General features: G+C 46.6%; 22 non-coding genes and 10 pseudogenes across 22 annotated transcripts; all 32 read left to right on the top strand.

Annotated features, from left to right (window-relative positions):
• Window positions 1-94: 94 nt before the first annotated feature.
• Window positions 95-213, top strand: LOC148857903 (5S ribosomal RNA; annotated as a pseudogene).
• A 359-nt stretch (window positions 214-572) lies between these two features.
• On the top strand, window positions 573-691 carry LOC148857902 (5S ribosomal RNA). The gene has a single exon (XR_016097396.1). It is a non-coding gene; the product is annotated as a 5S ribosomal RNA (ribosomal RNA).
• A 359-nt stretch (window positions 692-1050) lies between these two features.
• Window positions 1051-1166, top strand: LOC148857901 (5S ribosomal RNA). Its single transcript, XR_016097207.1, has one exon. It is a non-coding gene; the product is annotated as a 5S ribosomal RNA (ribosomal RNA).
• A 359-nt stretch (window positions 1167-1525) lies between these two features.
• On the top strand, window positions 1526-1644 carry LOC148857900 (5S ribosomal RNA). Its single transcript, XR_016096614.1, has one exon. It is a non-coding gene; the product is annotated as a 5S ribosomal RNA (ribosomal RNA).
• Window positions 1645-2003: 359 nt separating this feature from the next.
• Window positions 2004-2119, top strand: LOC148857899 (5S ribosomal RNA). The gene has a single exon (XR_016097451.1). It is a non-coding gene; the product is annotated as a 5S ribosomal RNA (ribosomal RNA).
• A 359-nt stretch (window positions 2120-2478) lies between these two features.
• On the top strand, window positions 2479-2597 carry LOC148857898 (5S ribosomal RNA). Its single transcript, XR_016096988.1, has one exon. It is a non-coding gene; the product is annotated as a 5S ribosomal RNA (ribosomal RNA).
• A 359-nt stretch (window positions 2598-2956) lies between these two features.
• On the top strand, window positions 2957-3075 carry LOC148857897 (5S ribosomal RNA). The gene has a single exon (XR_016096141.1). It is a non-coding gene; the product is annotated as a 5S ribosomal RNA (ribosomal RNA).
• Window positions 3076-3433: 358 nt separating this feature from the next.
• On the top strand, window positions 3434-3552 carry LOC148857896 (5S ribosomal RNA). Its single transcript, XR_016095988.1, has one exon. It is a non-coding gene; the product is annotated as a 5S ribosomal RNA (ribosomal RNA).
• A 359-nt stretch (window positions 3553-3911) lies between these two features.
• On the top strand, window positions 3912-4030 carry LOC148857895 (5S ribosomal RNA). Its single transcript, XR_016097179.1, has one exon. It is a non-coding gene; the product is annotated as a 5S ribosomal RNA (ribosomal RNA).
• A 359-nt stretch (window positions 4031-4389) lies between these two features.
• Window positions 4390-4508, top strand: LOC148857894 (5S ribosomal RNA; annotated as a pseudogene).
• A 359-nt stretch (window positions 4509-4867) lies between these two features.
• Window positions 4868-4986, top strand: LOC148857893 (5S ribosomal RNA; annotated as a pseudogene).
• Window positions 4987-5345: 359 nt separating this feature from the next.
• LOC148857892 (5S ribosomal RNA) lies at window positions 5346-5464 on the top strand (annotated as a pseudogene).
• A 359-nt stretch (window positions 5465-5823) lies between these two features.
• LOC148857891 (5S ribosomal RNA) lies at window positions 5824-5942 on the top strand. The gene has a single exon (XR_016097395.1). It is a non-coding gene; the product is annotated as a 5S ribosomal RNA (ribosomal RNA).
• Window positions 5943-6301: 359 nt separating this feature from the next.
• Window positions 6302-6420, top strand: LOC148857890 (5S ribosomal RNA). Its single transcript, XR_016096121.1, has one exon. It is a non-coding gene; the product is annotated as a 5S ribosomal RNA (ribosomal RNA).
• Window positions 6421-6779: 359 nt separating this feature from the next.
• LOC148857889 (5S ribosomal RNA) lies at window positions 6780-6898 on the top strand (annotated as a pseudogene).
• A 359-nt stretch (window positions 6899-7257) lies between these two features.
• LOC148857888 (5S ribosomal RNA) lies at window positions 7258-7376 on the top strand. Its single transcript, XR_016097394.1, has one exon. It is a non-coding gene; the product is annotated as a 5S ribosomal RNA (ribosomal RNA).
• Window positions 7377-7735: 359 nt separating this feature from the next.
• Window positions 7736-7851, top strand: LOC148857887 (5S ribosomal RNA). Its single transcript, XR_016098083.1, has one exon. It is a non-coding gene; the product is annotated as a 5S ribosomal RNA (ribosomal RNA).
• A 359-nt stretch (window positions 7852-8210) lies between these two features.
• On the top strand, window positions 8211-8329 carry LOC148857886 (5S ribosomal RNA). Its single transcript, XR_016096987.1, has one exon. It is a non-coding gene; the product is annotated as a 5S ribosomal RNA (ribosomal RNA).
• Window positions 8330-8688: 359 nt separating this feature from the next.
• On the top strand, window positions 8689-8807 carry LOC148857885 (5S ribosomal RNA). The gene has a single exon (XR_016096140.1). It is a non-coding gene; the product is annotated as a 5S ribosomal RNA (ribosomal RNA).
• A 359-nt stretch (window positions 8808-9166) lies between these two features.
• LOC148857884 (5S ribosomal RNA) lies at window positions 9167-9285 on the top strand. The gene has a single exon (XR_016095986.1). It is a non-coding gene; the product is annotated as a 5S ribosomal RNA (ribosomal RNA).
• Window positions 9286-9644: 359 nt separating this feature from the next.
• LOC148857883 (5S ribosomal RNA) lies at window positions 9645-9763 on the top strand. Its single transcript, XR_016097920.1, has one exon. It is a non-coding gene; the product is annotated as a 5S ribosomal RNA (ribosomal RNA).
• A 359-nt stretch (window positions 9764-10122) lies between these two features.
• On the top strand, window positions 10123-10241 carry LOC148857882 (5S ribosomal RNA; annotated as a pseudogene).
• A 359-nt stretch (window positions 10242-10600) lies between these two features.
• LOC148857881 (5S ribosomal RNA) lies at window positions 10601-10719 on the top strand (annotated as a pseudogene).
• A 359-nt stretch (window positions 10720-11078) lies between these two features.
• Window positions 11079-11197, top strand: LOC148857880 (5S ribosomal RNA; annotated as a pseudogene).
• A 359-nt stretch (window positions 11198-11556) lies between these two features.
• LOC148857879 (5S ribosomal RNA) lies at window positions 11557-11675 on the top strand. The gene has a single exon (XR_016097392.1). It is a non-coding gene; the product is annotated as a 5S ribosomal RNA (ribosomal RNA).
• Window positions 11676-12034: 359 nt separating this feature from the next.
• Window positions 12035-12150, top strand: LOC148857878 (5S ribosomal RNA). The gene has a single exon (XR_016097206.1). It is a non-coding gene; the product is annotated as a 5S ribosomal RNA (ribosomal RNA).
• A 359-nt stretch (window positions 12151-12509) lies between these two features.
• LOC148857877 (5S ribosomal RNA) lies at window positions 12510-12628 on the top strand. The gene has a single exon (XR_016096831.1). It is a non-coding gene; the product is annotated as a 5S ribosomal RNA (ribosomal RNA).
• Window positions 12629-12987: 359 nt separating this feature from the next.
• On the top strand, window positions 12988-13106 carry LOC148857876 (5S ribosomal RNA). The gene has a single exon (XR_016096904.1). It is a non-coding gene; the product is annotated as a 5S ribosomal RNA (ribosomal RNA).
• A 359-nt stretch (window positions 13107-13465) lies between these two features.
• LOC148857875 (5S ribosomal RNA) lies at window positions 13466-13584 on the top strand. Its single transcript, XR_016096541.1, has one exon. It is a non-coding gene; the product is annotated as a 5S ribosomal RNA (ribosomal RNA).
• A 359-nt stretch (window positions 13585-13943) lies between these two features.
• Window positions 13944-14062, top strand: LOC148857874 (5S ribosomal RNA). Its single transcript, XR_016097178.1, has one exon. It is a non-coding gene; the product is annotated as a 5S ribosomal RNA (ribosomal RNA).
• A 359-nt stretch (window positions 14063-14421) lies between these two features.
• On the top strand, window positions 14422-14540 carry LOC148857873 (5S ribosomal RNA; annotated as a pseudogene).
• Window positions 14541-14899: 359 nt separating this feature from the next.
• LOC148857872 (5S ribosomal RNA) lies at window positions 14900-15018 on the top strand (annotated as a pseudogene).
• The last annotated feature ends 146 nt before the right edge of the window (window positions 15019-15164 follow it).

The raw sequence follows: 15164 nt of genomic DNA, 5'->3' as shown, positions 1-15164 counted from the left end.
AAAGTTGCATACACCGTTTTTTCAAATCTAAAGGAATTAATGAAGGGGAGGAAGACAGGGAGTGCATAAAGATTTCTGCGAACAAGATGCAAACGGGTGCGATCATACCCGCACTAATGCACCGGATACAATCAGTACTCCGAAGTTAAGCGTGCTTGGGCGACAGTAGTACTAGGATGGGTAACCTCCTCGGAATTCCTCGTGTTGCACCCCAATTTTATTAATATTTTATTTTTGATATACTATTTGCAAATTCCATATGTCGTTTCGGCGAGACAACTGGAAACAACGTGCCGGATACTCGGACCATTTGCGGCACGACCGTCATTACTGAATGGGAACGGTGCAAAACTGGGCTTTTGGCATTCGTCGTGCATTGTGGGCCCCGCGATATAACTACATTTATCCGGGGATGCGGCAGATCTTGAAAGGAATAACTCCGCTCACCTGGGAGCTCGTGCACGGTTACCAAGGGAGGAAAGTTGCATACACCGTTTTTTCAAGTCTGAAAGAATTAATGGAGGGGAGCAAGATAGTGAGTGCATAAAGATTAAAGCGAACAAGAAGAAAACCGGTGCGATCATACCAGCACTAATGCACCGGATCCCATCAGAACTCCGAAGTTAAGCGTGCTTGGGCGAGAGTAGTACTAGGACGGGTGACCTCCTGGGAAGTCCTCGTGTTGCAACCCAATTTTATTAATATTTTATTTTTGATATACTATTTGCAAATTCCATATGTCGTTTCGGCGAGACAACTGGAAACAACGTGCCGGATACTCGGACCATTTGCGGCACGACCGTCATTACTGAATGGGAACGGTGCAAAACCGGTCTTTTGGCATTCGTCGTGCATTGTGGGCCCCGCGATATTACTACATTTATCCGGGGCAGCGACAGATCTAGAAAGGACTAACTCCGCTCACCTGGGAGCTTGTGCACGGTTACCAAGGGAGGAAAGTTGCATACACCGTTTTTTCAAGTCTAAAAGAATTAATGGAGGGGAGCAAGATAGTGAGTGCATAAAGGTTAAAGCGAACAAGAAGCAAACGGGTGCGATCATACCAGCACTAATGCACCGGATCCCATCAGAACTCCGAAGTTAAGCGTGCTTGGGCGAGAGTAGTACTAGGATGGGTGACCTGGGAAGTCCTCGTGTTGCACCCCAATTTTATAAATATTTTATTTTTGATATACTATTTGCAAATTCCATATGTCGTTTCGGCGAGACAACAGGAAACAACGTGCCGGATACTCGGACCATTTGGGGAACGACCGTCATCACTGAATGGGAACGTTGCAAAACCGGGCGTTTGGCATTCGTCGTGCATTGTGGGCCCCTTGATATTACAACATTTATCCGGGGATGCGGCAGATCTACAAAGGAATAACTCCGCTCACCTGGGAGCTTGTGCACGGTTACCAAGGGAGGAAAGTTGCATACACCGTTTTTTCAAATCTGAAAGGATTAATGGAGGGGAGCAAGACAGTGAGTGCATAAAGGTTTCTGCGAACAAGATACAAACGGGTGCGATCATACCAGCACTAATGCACCGGATCCCATCAGAACTCCGAAGTTAAGCGTGCTTGGGCGAGAGTAGTACTAGGACGGGTGACCTCCTGGGAAGTCCTCGTGTTGCAACCCAATTTTATTAATATTTTATTTTTGATATACTATTTGCAAATTCCATATGTCGTTTCGGCGAGACAACTGGAAACAACGTGCCGGATACTCGGACCATTTGCGGCACGACCGTCATTACTGAATGGGAACGGTGCAAAACCGGTCTTTTGGCATTCGTCGTGCATTGTGGGCCCCGCGATATTACTACATTTATCCGGGGCAGCGACAGATCTAGAAAGGACTAACTCCGCTCACCTGGGAGCTTGTGCACGGTTACCAAGGGAGGAAAGTTGCATACACCGTTTTTTCAAGTCTAAAAGAATTAATGGAGGGGAGCAAGATAGTGAGTGCATAAAGGTTAAAGCGAACAAGAAGCAAACGGGTGCGATCATACCAGCACTAATGCACCGGATCCCATCAGAACTCCGAAGTTAAGCGTGCTTGGGCGAGAATAGTACTAGGATGGGTGACCTGGGAAGTCCTCGTGTTGCACCCCAATTTTATAAATATTTTATTTTTGATATACTATTTGCAAATTCCATATGTCGTTTCGGCGAGACAACAGGAAACAACGTGCCGGATACTCGGACCATTTGGGGAACGACCGTCATCACTGAATGGGAACGTTGCAAAACCGGGCGTTTGGCATTCGTCGTGCATTGTGGGCCCCTTGATATTACAACATTTATCCGGGGATGCGGCAGATCTACAAAGGAATAACTCCGCTCACCTGGGAGCTTGTGCACGGTTACCAAGGGAGGAAAGTTGCATACACCGTTTTTTCAAATCTAAAAGGATTAATAGAGGGGAGCAAGACAGTGAGTGCATAAAGATTTCTGCGAACAAGATGCAAACGGGTGCGATCATACCAGCACTAATGCACCGGATCCCATCAGAACTCCGAAGTTAAGTGTGCTTGGGCGAGAGTAGTACTAGGATGGGTGACCTCCTTGGAAGTCCCCGTGTTGCACCTCAATTTTATGAATATTTTATTTCTGATAAATTATTTGCAAATTCCATATGTTGTTTCGGCGAGACAACTGGAAACAAAGCGCCGGATACTCGGACCATTTGCGGCACGACCGTCATTACTGAATGGGAACGGTGCAAAACCGGGCTTTAGGCATTCGTCGTGCATTGTGGGCCCTGCGATTTTACTACATTTATTCGGGGCATGGACAGATCTAGAAAGGAATAACTCCGCTCACCTTGGTGCTTGTGCACGGTTACCAAGGGAGGAAAGTTGCATACACCGTTTTTTCAAGTCTGAAGGAATTAATGGAGGGGAGCAAGATAGTGAGTGCATAAAGATTTAAACGAACAAGAAGCAAACGGGTGCGATCGTACCAGCACTAATGCACCGGATCCCATCAGAACTCCGAAGTTAAGCGTGCTTGGGCGAGAGTAGTACTAGGATGGGTGACCTCCTGGGAAGTCCTCGTGTTGCACCCCAATTTTATTCATATTTTATTTTTGATATACTATTTGCAAATTCCATATGTCGTTTCGGCGAGACAACAGGAAACAACGTGCCGGATACTCGGACCATTTGCGGAACGACCGTCATTACTGAATGGGAACGGTGCAAAACCGGGCTTTTGGCATTCGTCGTGCATTGTGGGCCCCGCGATATTACAACATTTATCCGGGGATGTGGCAGATCTTCTAAGGAATAACTCCGCTCACCTGGGAGCTTGTGCACGGTTACCAAGGGAGGAAATTTGATTACACCGTTTTTTCAAATCTGAAAGGATTAATGGAGGGGAGCAAGACAGTGAGTGCATAAAGTTTCTGCGAACAAGATTCAAACGGGTGCGATCATACCAGCACTAATGCACCGGATCCCATCAGAACTCCGAAGTTAAGCGTGCTTGGGCGAGAGTAGTACTAGGATGGGTGACCTCCTGGGAAGTCATCGTGTTGCACCCCAATTTTATTAATATTTTATTTTTGATATACTATTTGCAAATTCCATATGTCGTTTCGGCGAGACAACTGGAAACAACGTGCCGGATACTCGGACCATTTGCGGCACGACCGTCATTACTGAATGGGAACGGTGCAAAACTGGGCTTTTGGCATTCGTCGTGGATTGTGGGCCCCGTGATATTACTACATTTATCCGAGGATGCGGCAGATCTAGAAAGGAATAACTCCGCTCACCTGGGAGCTTGTGCACGGTTACCAAGGGAGGAAAGTTGCATACACCGTTTTTTCAAGTCTGAAAGAATTAATGGAGGGGAGCAAGATAGTGAGTGCATAAAGATTAAAGCGAACAAGAAGCAAACGGGTGCGATCATACCAGCACTAATGCACCGGATCCCATCAGGACTCCGAAGTTAAGCGTGCTTGGGCGAGAGTAGTAATAGGATGGGTGACCTCCCGGGAAGTCCTCGTGTTGCACCCCAATTTTATTAATATTTTATTTTTGATATATTATTTGCAAATTCCATATGTCGTTTCGGCGAGACAACTGGAAACAACGAGCTGGATACTCGGACCATTTGCGGCACGACCGTCATTAACGAATGGGAACGGTGCAAAACCTGGCTTTTGGCATTCGTCCTGCATTGTGGGCCCCGCGATATTACTGCATTTATCCGGGGATGCGGCAGATCTAGAAAGGAATAACTCCTCTCACATGGGAGTTTGTGCATGGTTACCAAGGGAGGAAAGTTGCATACACCGTTTTTTCAAATCTGAAGGAATTAATGAAGGGGAGCAAGACAGGGAGTGCATAAAGATTTCAGCGAACAAGATGCAAACGGGTGCGATCATACCAGCACTAATGCACCAGATACAATGAGTACTCCGAAGTTAAGCGTGCTTGGGCGCCAGTAGTACTAGGATGGGTAACCTCCTGGGAAGTCCTCGTGTTGCACCCCAATTTTATTAATATTTTATTTTTGATATACTATTTGCAAATTCCATATGTCGTTTCGGCGAGACAACTGGAAACAACGTGCCGGATACTCGGACCATTTGCGGCACGACCGTCATTACTGAATGGGAACGGTGCAAAACTGGGCTTTTGGCATTCGTCCTGCATTGTGGGCCCCGCGATATTACTGCATTTATCCGGGGATGCGGCAGATCTAGAAAGGAATAACTCCGCTCACCTGGGAGTTTGTGCATGGTTACCAAGGGAGGAAAGTTGCATACACCGTTTTTTCAAATCTGAAGGAATTAATGAAGGGGAGCAAGACAGGGAGTGCATAAAGATTTCAGCGAACAAGATGCAAACGGGTGCGATCATACCAGCACTAATGCACCAGATACAATCAGTACTCCGAAGTTAAGCGTGCTTGGGCGACAGTAGTACTAGGATGGGTAACCTCCTAGGAAGTCCTCGTGTTGCACCCCAATTTTATTAATATTTTATTTTTGATATACTATTTGCAAATTCCATATGTCGTTTCGGCGAGACAACTGGAAACAACGTGCCAGATACTCGGACCATTTGCGGCACGACCGTCATTACTGAATGGGAACGGTGCAAAACCGGGCGTTTGGCATTCGTCGTGCATTGTGGGCCCGATGATATTACAACATTTATCCGGGGATGCGGCAGATCTAGAAAGGAATAACTCCGCTCACCTGAGAGTTTGTGCATGGTTACCAAGGGAGGAAAGTTGCATACACCGTTTTTTCAAATCTGAAGGAATTAATGAAGGGGAGCAATACAGGGAGTGCATAAAGATTTCAGCGAACAAGATGCAAACGGGTGCGATCATACCCGCACTAATGCACCGGATACAATCAGTACTCCGAAGTTAAGCGTGCTTGGGCGACAGTAGTACTAGGATGGGTAACCTCCTCGGAAGTCCTCGTGTTGCACCCCAATTTTATTAATATTTTATTTTTGATATACTATTTGCAAATTCCATATGTCGTTTCGGCGAGACAACTGGAAACAACGTGCCGGATACTCGGACCATTTGCGGCACGACCGTCATTACTGAATGGGAACGGTGCAAAACTGGGCTTTTGGCATTCGTCGTGCATTGTGGGCCCCGCGATATAACTACATTTATCCGGGGATGCGGCAGATCTTGAAAGGAATAACTCCGCTCACCTGGGAGCTCGTGCACGGTTACCAAGGGAGGAAAGTTGCATACACCGTTTTTTCAAGTCTGAAAGAATTAATGGAGGGGAGCAAGATAGTGAGTGCATAAAGATTAAAGCGAATAAGAAGAAAACCGGTGCGATCATACCAGCACTAATGCACCGGATCCCATCAGAACTCCGAAGTTAAGCGTGCTTGGGCGAGAGTAGTACTAGGACGGGTGACCTCCTGGGAAGTCCTCGTGTTGCAACCCAATTTTATTAATATTTTATTTTTGATATACTATTTGCAAATTCCATATGTCGTTTCGGCGAGACAACTGGAAACAACATGCCGGATACTCGGACCATTTGCGGCACGACCGTCATTACTGAATGGGCACGGTGCAAAACCGGTCTTTTGGCATTCGTCGTGCATTGTGGGCCCCGCGATATTACTACATTTATCCGGGGCAGCGACAGATCTAGAAAGGACTAACTCCGCTCACCTGGGAGCTTGTGCACGGTTACCAAGGGAGGAAAGTTGCATACACCGTTTTTTCAAGTCTGAAAGAATTAATGGAGGGGAGCAAGATAGTGAGTGCATAAAGATTAAAGCGAACAAGGAGCAAACGGGTGCGATCATACCAGGACTAATGCACCGGATCCCATCAGAACTCCGAAGTTAAGCGTGCTTGGGCGAGAGTAGTACTAGGATGGGTGACCTCCTGGGAAGTCCTCGTGTTGCACCCCAATTTTATTAATATTTTATTTTTAATATACTATTTGCAAATTCCATATGTCGTTTCGGCGAGACAACTGGAAACAACGTGCCGGATACTCGGACCATTTGCGGCACGACCGTCATTACTGAATGGGAACGGTGCAAAACCGGTCTTTTGGCATTCGTCGTGCATTGTGGGCCCCGCGATATTACTGCATTTATCCGGGGATGCGGCAGATCTAGAAAGGAATAACTCCGCTCACCTGGGAGTTTGTGCATGGTTACCAAGGGAGGAAAGTTGCATACACCGTTTTTTCAAATCTAAAGGAATTAATGAAGGGGAGGAAGACAGGGAGTGCATAAAGATTTCAGCGAACAAGATGCAAACGGGTGCGATCATACCCGCACTAATGCACCGGATACAATCAGTACTCCGAAGTTAAGCGTGCTTGGGCGACAGTAGTACTAGGATGGGTAACCTCCTCGGAATTCCTCGTGTTGCACCCCAATTTTATTAATATTTTATTTTTGATATACTATTTGCAAATTCCATATGTCGTTTCGGCGAGACAACTGGAAACAACGTGCCGGATACTCGGACCATTTGCGGCACGACCGTCATTACTGAATGGGAACGGTGCAAAACTGGGCTTTTGGCATTCGTCGTGCATTGTGGGCCCCGCGATATAACTACATTTATCCGGGGATGCGGCAGATCTTGAAAGGAATAACTCCGCTCACCTGGGAGCTCGTGCACGGTTACCAAGGGAGGAAAGTTGCATACACCGTTTTTTCAAGTCTGAAAGAATTAATGGAGGGGAGCAAGATAGTGAGTGCATAAAGATTAAAGCGAACAAGAAGAAAACCGGTGCGATCATACCAGCACTAATGCACCGGATCCCATCAGAACTCCGAAGTTAAGCGTGCTTGGGCGAGAGTAGTACTAGGACGGGTGACCTCCTGGGAAGTCCTCGTGTTGCAACCCAATTTTATTAATATTTTATTTTTGATATACTATTTGCAAATTCCATATGTCGTTTCGGCGAGACAACTGGAAACAACGTGCCGGATACTCGGACCATTTGCGGCACGACCGTCATTACTGAATGGGAACGGTGCAAAACCGGTCTTTTGGCATTCGTCGTGCATTGTGGGCCCCGCGATATTACTACATTTATCCGGGGCAGCGACAGATCTAGAAAGGACTAACTCCGCTCACCTGGGAGCTTGTGCACGGTTACCAAGGGAGGAAAGTTGCATACACCGTTTTTTCAAGTCTAAAAGAATTAATGGAGGGGAGCAAGATAGTGAGTGCATAAAGGTTAAAGCGAACAAGAAGCAAACGGGTGCGATCATACCAGCACTAATGCACCGGATCCCATCAGAACTCCGAAGTTAAGCGTGCTTGGGCGAGAGTAGCACTAGGATGGGTGACCTGGGAAGTCCTCGTGTTGCACCCCAATTTTATAAATATTTTATTTTTGATATACTATTTGCAAATTCCATATGTCGTTTCGGCGAGACAACAGGAAACAACGTGCCGGATACTCGGACCATTTGGGGAACGACCGTCATCACTGAATGGGAACGTTGCAAAACCGGGCGTTTGGCATTCGTCGTGCATTGTGGGCCCCTTGATATTACAACATTTATCCGGGGATGCGGCAGATCTACAAAGGAATAACTCCGCTCACCTGGGAGCTTGTGCACGGTTACCAAGGGAGGAAAGTTGCATACACCGTTTTTTCAAATCTAAAAGGATTAATAGAGGGGAGCAAGACAGTGAGTGCATAAAGATTTCTGCGAACAAGATGCAAACGGGTGCGATCATACCAGCACTAATGCACCGGATCCCATCAGAACTCCGAAGTTAAGTGTGCTTGGGCGAGAGTAGTACTAGGATGGGTGACCTCCTTGGAAGTCCCCGTGTTGCACCTCAATTTTATGAATATTTTATTTCTGATAAATTATTTGCAAATTCCATATGTTGTTTCGGCGAGACAACTGGAAACAAAGCGCCGGATACTCGGACCATTTGCGGCACGACCGTCATTACTGAATGGGAACGGTGCAAAACCGGGCTTTAGGCATTCGTCGTGCATTGTGGGCCCCGCGATTTTACTACATTTATCCGGGGCATGGACAGATCTAGAAAGGAATAACTCCGCTCACCTTGGTGCTTGTGCACGGTTACCAAGGGAGGAAAGTTGCATACACCGTTTTTTCAAGTCTGAAGGAATTAATGGAGGGGAGCAAGATAGTGAGTGCATAAAGATTTAAACGAACAAGAAGCAAACGGGTGCGATCGTACCAGCACTAATGCACCGGATCCCATCAGAACTCCGAAGTTAAGCGTGCTTGGGCGAGAGTAGTACTAGGATGGGTGACCTCCTGGGAAGTCCTCGTGTTGCACCCCAATTTTATTCATATTTTATTTTTGATATACTATTTGCAAATTCCATATGTCGTTTCGGCGAGACAACAGGAAACAACGTGCCGGATACTCGGACCATTTGCGGAACGACCGTCATTACTGAATGGGAACGGTGCAAAACCGGGCTTTTGGCATTCGTCGTGCATTGTGGGCCCCGCGATATTACAACATTTATCCGGGGATGCGGCAGATCTTCTAAGGAATAACTCCGCTCAACTGGGAGCTTGTGCACGGTTACCAAGGGAGGAAATTTGATTACACCGTTTTTTCAAATCTGAAAGGATTAATGGAGGGGAGCAAGACAGTGAGTGCATAAAGATTTCTGCGAACAAGATTCAAACGGGTGCGATCATACCAGCACTAATGCACCGGATCCCATCAGAACTCCGAAGTTAAGCGTGCTTGGGCGAGAGTAGTACTAGGATGGGTGACCTCCTGGGAAGTCATCGTGTTGCACCCCAATTTTATTAATATTTTATTTTTGATATACTATTTGCAAATTCCATATGTCGTTTCGGCGAGACAACTGGAAACAACGTGCCGGATACTCGGACCATTTGCGGCACGACCGTCATTACTGAATGGGAACGGTGCAAAACTGGGCTTTTGGCATTCGTCGTGCATTGTGGGCCCCGTGATATTACTACATTTATCCGAGGATGCGGCAGATCTAGAAAGGAATAACTCCGCTCACCTGGGAGCTTGTGCACGGTTACCAAGGGAGGAAAGTTGCATACACCGTTTTTTCAAGTCTGAAAGAATTAATGGAGGGGAGCAAGATAGTGAGTGCATAAAGATTAAAGCGAACAAGAAGCAAACGGGTGCGATCATACCAGCACTAATGCACCGGATCGCATCAGGACTCCGAAGTTAAGCGTGCTTGGGCGAGAGTAGTAATAGGATGGGTGACCTCCCGGGAAGTCCTCGTGTTGCACCCCAATTTTATTAATATTTTATTTTTGATATATTATTTGCAAATTCCATATGTCGTTTCGGCGAGACAACTGGAAACAACGAGCTGGATACTCGGACCATTTGCGGCACGACCGTCATTAACGAATGGGAACGGTGCAAAACCGGGCGTTTGGCATTCGTCGTGCATTGTGGGCCCCGCGATATTACTGCATTTATCCGGGGATGCGGCAGATCTAGAAAGGAATAACTCCTCTCACATGGGAGTTTGTGCATGGTTACCAAGGGAGGAAAGTTGCATACACCGTTTTTTCAAATCTGAAGGAATTAATGAAGGGGAGCAAGACAGGGAGTGCATAAAGATTTCTGCGAACAAGATGCAAACGGGTGCGATCATACCAGCACTAATGCACCAGATACAATCAGTACTCCGAAGTTAAGCGTGCTTGGGCGCCAGTAGTACTAGGATGGGTAACCTCCTGGGAAGTCCTCGTGTTGCACCCCAATTTTATTAATATTTTATTTTTGATATACTATTTGCAAATTCCATATGTCGTTTCGGCGAGACAACTGGAAACAACGTGCCGGATACTCGGACCATTTGCGGCACGACCGTCATTACTGAATGGGAACGGTGCAAAACTGGGCTTTTGGCATTCGTCGTGCATTGTGGGCCCCGCGATATTACTGCATTTATCCGGGGATGCGGCAGATCTAGAAAGGAATAACTCCGCTCACCTGGGAGTTTGTGCATGGTTACCAAGGGAGGAAAGTTGCATACACCGTTTTTTCAAGTCTGAAGGAATTAATGAAGGGGAGCAAGATAGTGAGTGCATAAAGATTTCAGCGAACAAGATGCAAACGGGTGCGATCATACCAGCACTAATGCACCGGATACAATCAGTACTCCGAAGTTAAGCGTGCTTGGGCGAGAGTAGTACTAGGATGGGTGACCTCCTGGGAAGTCCTCGTGTTGCACCCCAATTTTATTAATATTTTATTTTTGATATACTATTTGCAAATTCCATATGTCGTTTCGGCGAGACAACTGGAAACAACGTGCCGGATACTCGGACCATTTGCGGCACGACCGTCATTACTGAATGGGAACGGTGCAAAACCGGGCGTTTGGCATTCGTCGTGCATTGTGGGCCCGGTGATATTACAACATTTATCCGGGGATGCGGCAGATCTAGAAAGGAATAACTCCGCTCACCTGGGAGTTTGTGCATGGTTACCAAGGGAGGAAAGTTGCATACACCGTTTTTTCAAATCTGAAGGAATTAATGAAGGGGAGCAAGACAGGGAGTGCATAAAGATTTCAGCGAACAAGATGCAAACGGGTGCGATCATACCCGCACTAATGCACCGGATACAATCAGTACTCCGAAGTTAAGCGTGCTTGGGCGACAGTAGTACTAGGATGGGTAACCTCCTGGGAAGTCCTCGTGTTGCACCCCAATTTTATTAATATTTTATTTTTGATATACTATTTGGAAATTCCATATGTCGTTTCGGCGAGACAACTGGAAACAACGTGCCGGATACTCGGACCATTTGCGGCACGACCGTCATTACTGAATGGGAACGGTGCAAAACTGGGCTTTTGGCATTCGTCGTGCATTGTGGGCCCCGTGATATTACTACATTTATCCGGGGATGCGGCAGATCTTGAAAGGAATAACTCCGCTCACCTGGGAGCTCGTGCACGGTTACCAAGGGAGGAAAGTTGCATACACCGTTTTTTCAAGTCTGAAAGAATTAATGGAGGGGAGCAAGATAGTGAGTGCATAAAGATTAAAGCGAACAAGAAGAAAACCGGTGCGATCATACCAGCACTAATGCACCGGATCCCATCAGAACTCCGAAGTTAAGCGTGCTTGGGCGAGAGTAGTACTAGGACGGGTGACCTCCTGGGAAGTCCTCGTGTTGCAACCCAATTTTATTAATATTTTATTTTTGATATACTATTTGCAAATTCCATATGTCGTTTCGGCGAGACAACTGGAAACAACGTGCCGGATACTCGGACCATTTGCGGCACGACCGTCATTACTGAATGGGAACGGTGCAAAACCGGTCTTTTGGCATTCGTCGTGCATTGTGGGCCCCGCGATATTACTACATTTATCCGGGGCAGCGACAGATCTAGAAAGGACTAACTCCGCTCACCTGGGAGCTTGTGCACGGTTACCAAGGGAGGAAAGTTGCATACACCGTTTTTTCAAGTCGAAAAGAATTAATGGAGGGGAGCAAGATAGTGAGTGCATAAAGATTAAAGCGAACAAGAAGCAAACGGGTGCGATCATACCAGCACTAATGCACCGGATCCCATCAGAACTCCGAAGTTAAGCGTGCTTGGGCGAGAGTAGTACTAGGATGGGTGACCTGGGAAGTCCTCGTGTTGCACCCCAATTTTATAAATATTTTATTTTTGATATACTATTTGCAAATTCCATATGTCGTTTCGGCGAGACAACAGGAAACAACGTGCCGGATACTCGGACCATTTGGGGAACGACCGTCATCACTGAATGGGAACGTTGCTTAACCGGGCGTTTGGCATTCGTCGTGCATTGTGGGCCCCTTGATATTACAACATTTATCCGGGGATGCGGCAGATCTACAAAGGAATAACTCCGCTCACCTGGGAGCTTGTGCACGGTTACCAAGGGAGGAAAGTTGCATACACCGTTTTTTCAAATCTAAAAGGATTAATAGAGGGGAGCAAGACAGTGAGTGCATAAAGATTTCTGCGAACAAGATGCAAACGGGTGCGATCATACCAGCACTAATGCACCGGATCCCATCAGAACTCCGAAGTTAAGTGTGCTTGGGCGAGAGTAGTACTAGGATGGGTGACCTCCTTGGAAGTCCTCGTGTTGCACCTCCATTTTATTAATATTTTATTTCTGATAAATTATTTGCAAATTCCATATGTTGTTTCGGCGAGACAACTGGAAACAAAGCGCCGGATACTCGGACCATTTGCGGCACGACCGTCATTACTGAATGGGAACGGTGCAAAACCGGGCTTTAGGCATTCGTCGTGCATTGTGGGCCCCGCGATTTTACTACATTTATTCGGGGCATGGACAGATCTAGAAAGGAATAACTCCGCTCACCTTGGTGCTTGTGCACGGTTACCAAGGGAGGAAAGTTGCATACACCGTTTTTTCAAGTCTGAAGGAATTAATGGAGGGGAGCAAGATAGTGAGTGCATAAAGATTTAAACGAACAAGAAGCAAACGGGTGCGATCGTACCAGCACTAATGCACCGGATCCCATCAGAACTCCGAAGTTAAGCATGCTTGGGCGAGAGTAGTACTAGGATGGGTGACCTCCTGGGAAGTCCTCGTGTTGCACCCCAATTTTATTCATATTTTATTTTTGATATACTATTTGCAAATTCCATATGTCGTTTCGGCGAGACAACAGGAAACAACGTGCCGGATACTCGGACCATTTGCGGAACGACCGTCATTACTGAATGGGAACGGTGCAAAACCGGGCTTTTGGCATTCGTCGTGCATTGTGGGCCCCGCGATATTACAACATTTATCCGGGGATGTGGCAGATCTTCTAAGGAATAACTCCGCTCACCTGGGAGCTTGTGCACGGTTACCAAGGGAGGAAATTTGATTACACCGTTTTTTCAAATCTGAAAGGATTAATGGAGGGGAGCAAGACAGTGAGTGCATAAAGATTTCTGCGAACAAGATGCAAACGGGTGCGATCATACCAGCACTAATGTACCGGATCCCATCAGAACTCCGAAGTTAAGCGTGCTTGGGCGAGAGTAGTACTAGGATGGGTGACCTCCTGGGAAGTCATCGTGTTGCACCCCAATTTTATTAATATTTTATTTTTGATATACTATTTGCAAATTCCATATGTCGTTTCGGCGAGACAACTGGAAACAACGTGCCGGATACTCGGACCATTTGCGGCACGACCGTCATTACTGAATGGGAACGGTGCAAAACTGGGCTTTTGGCATTCGTCGTGCATTGTGGGCCCCGTGATATTACTACATTTATCCGAGGATGCGGCAGATCTAGAAAGGAATAACTCCGCTCACCTGGGAGCTTGTGCACGGTTACCAAGGGAGGAAAGTTGCATACACCGTTTTTTCAAGTCTGAAAGAATTAATGGAGGGGAGCAAGATAGTGAGTGCATAAAGATTAAAGCGAACAAGAAGCAAACGGGTGCGATCATACCAGCACTAATGCACCGGATCCCATCAGGACTCCGAAGTTAAGCGTGCTTGGGCGAGAGTAGTAATAGGATGGGTGACCTCCCGGGAAGTCCTCGTGTTGCACCCCAATTTTATTAATATTTTATTTTTGATATATTATTTGCAAATTCCATATGTCGTTTCGGCGAGACAACTGGAAACAACGAGCTGGATACTCGGACCATTTGCGGCACGACCGTCATTAACGAATGGGAACGGTGCAAAACCTGGCTTTTGGCATTCGTCCTGCATTGTGGGCCCCGCGATATTACTGCATTTATCCGGGGATGCGGCAGATCTAGAAAGGAATAACTCCTCTCACATGGGAGTTTGTGCATGGTTACCAAGGGAGGAAAGTTGCATACACCGTTTTTTCAAATCTGAAGGAATTAATGAAGGGGAGCAAGACAGGGAGTGCATAAAGATTTCTGCGAACAAGATGCAAACGGGTGCGATCATACCAGCACTAATGCACCAGATACAATCAGTACTCCGAAGTTAAGCGTGCTTGGGCGCCAGTAGTACTAGGATGGGTAACCTCCTGGGAAGTCCTCGTGTTGCACCCCAATTTTATTAATATTTTATTTTTGATATACTATTTGCAAATTCCATATGTCGTTTCGGCGAGACAACTGGAAACAACGTGCCGGATACTCGGACCATTTGCGGCACGACCGTCATTACTGAATGGGAACGGTGCAAAACTGGGCTTTTGGCATTCGTAGTGCATTGTGGGCCCCGCGATATTACTGCATTTATCCGGGGATGCGGCAGATCTAGAAAGGAATAACTCCGCTCACCTGGGAGTTTGTGCATGGTTACCAAGGGAGGAAAGTTGCATACACCGTTTTTTCAAGTCTGAAGGAATTAATGAAGGGGAGCAAGATAGGGAGTGCATAAAGATTTCAGCGAACAAGGTGCAAACGGGTGCGATCATACCAGGACTAATGCACCGGATACAATCAGTACTCCGAAGTTAAGCGTGCTTGGGCGAGAGTAGTACTTGGATGGGTGACCTCCTAGGAAGTCCTCGTGTTGCACCCCAATTTTATTAATATTTTATTTTTAATATACTATTTGCAAATTCCATATGTCGTTTCGGCGAGACAACTGGAAACAACGTGCCGGATACTCGGACCATTTGCGGCACGACCGTCATTACTGAATGGGAACGGTGCAAAACCGGTCTT

Source organism: Nelumbo lutea, chromosome 4, assembly GCF_056320005.1.
Source record: "Nelumbo lutea isolate HS-2025 chromosome 4, American lotus-T2T, whole genome shotgun sequence".
In the NCBI taxonomy this organism is placed as follows: Eukaryota; Viridiplantae; Streptophyta; class Magnoliopsida; order Proteales; family Nelumbonaceae; genus Nelumbo; species Nelumbo lutea.
The sequence above is the reverse complement of the archived record's forward strand: the minus strand, read 5'-3'. Positions and strand labels throughout refer to the sequence as shown.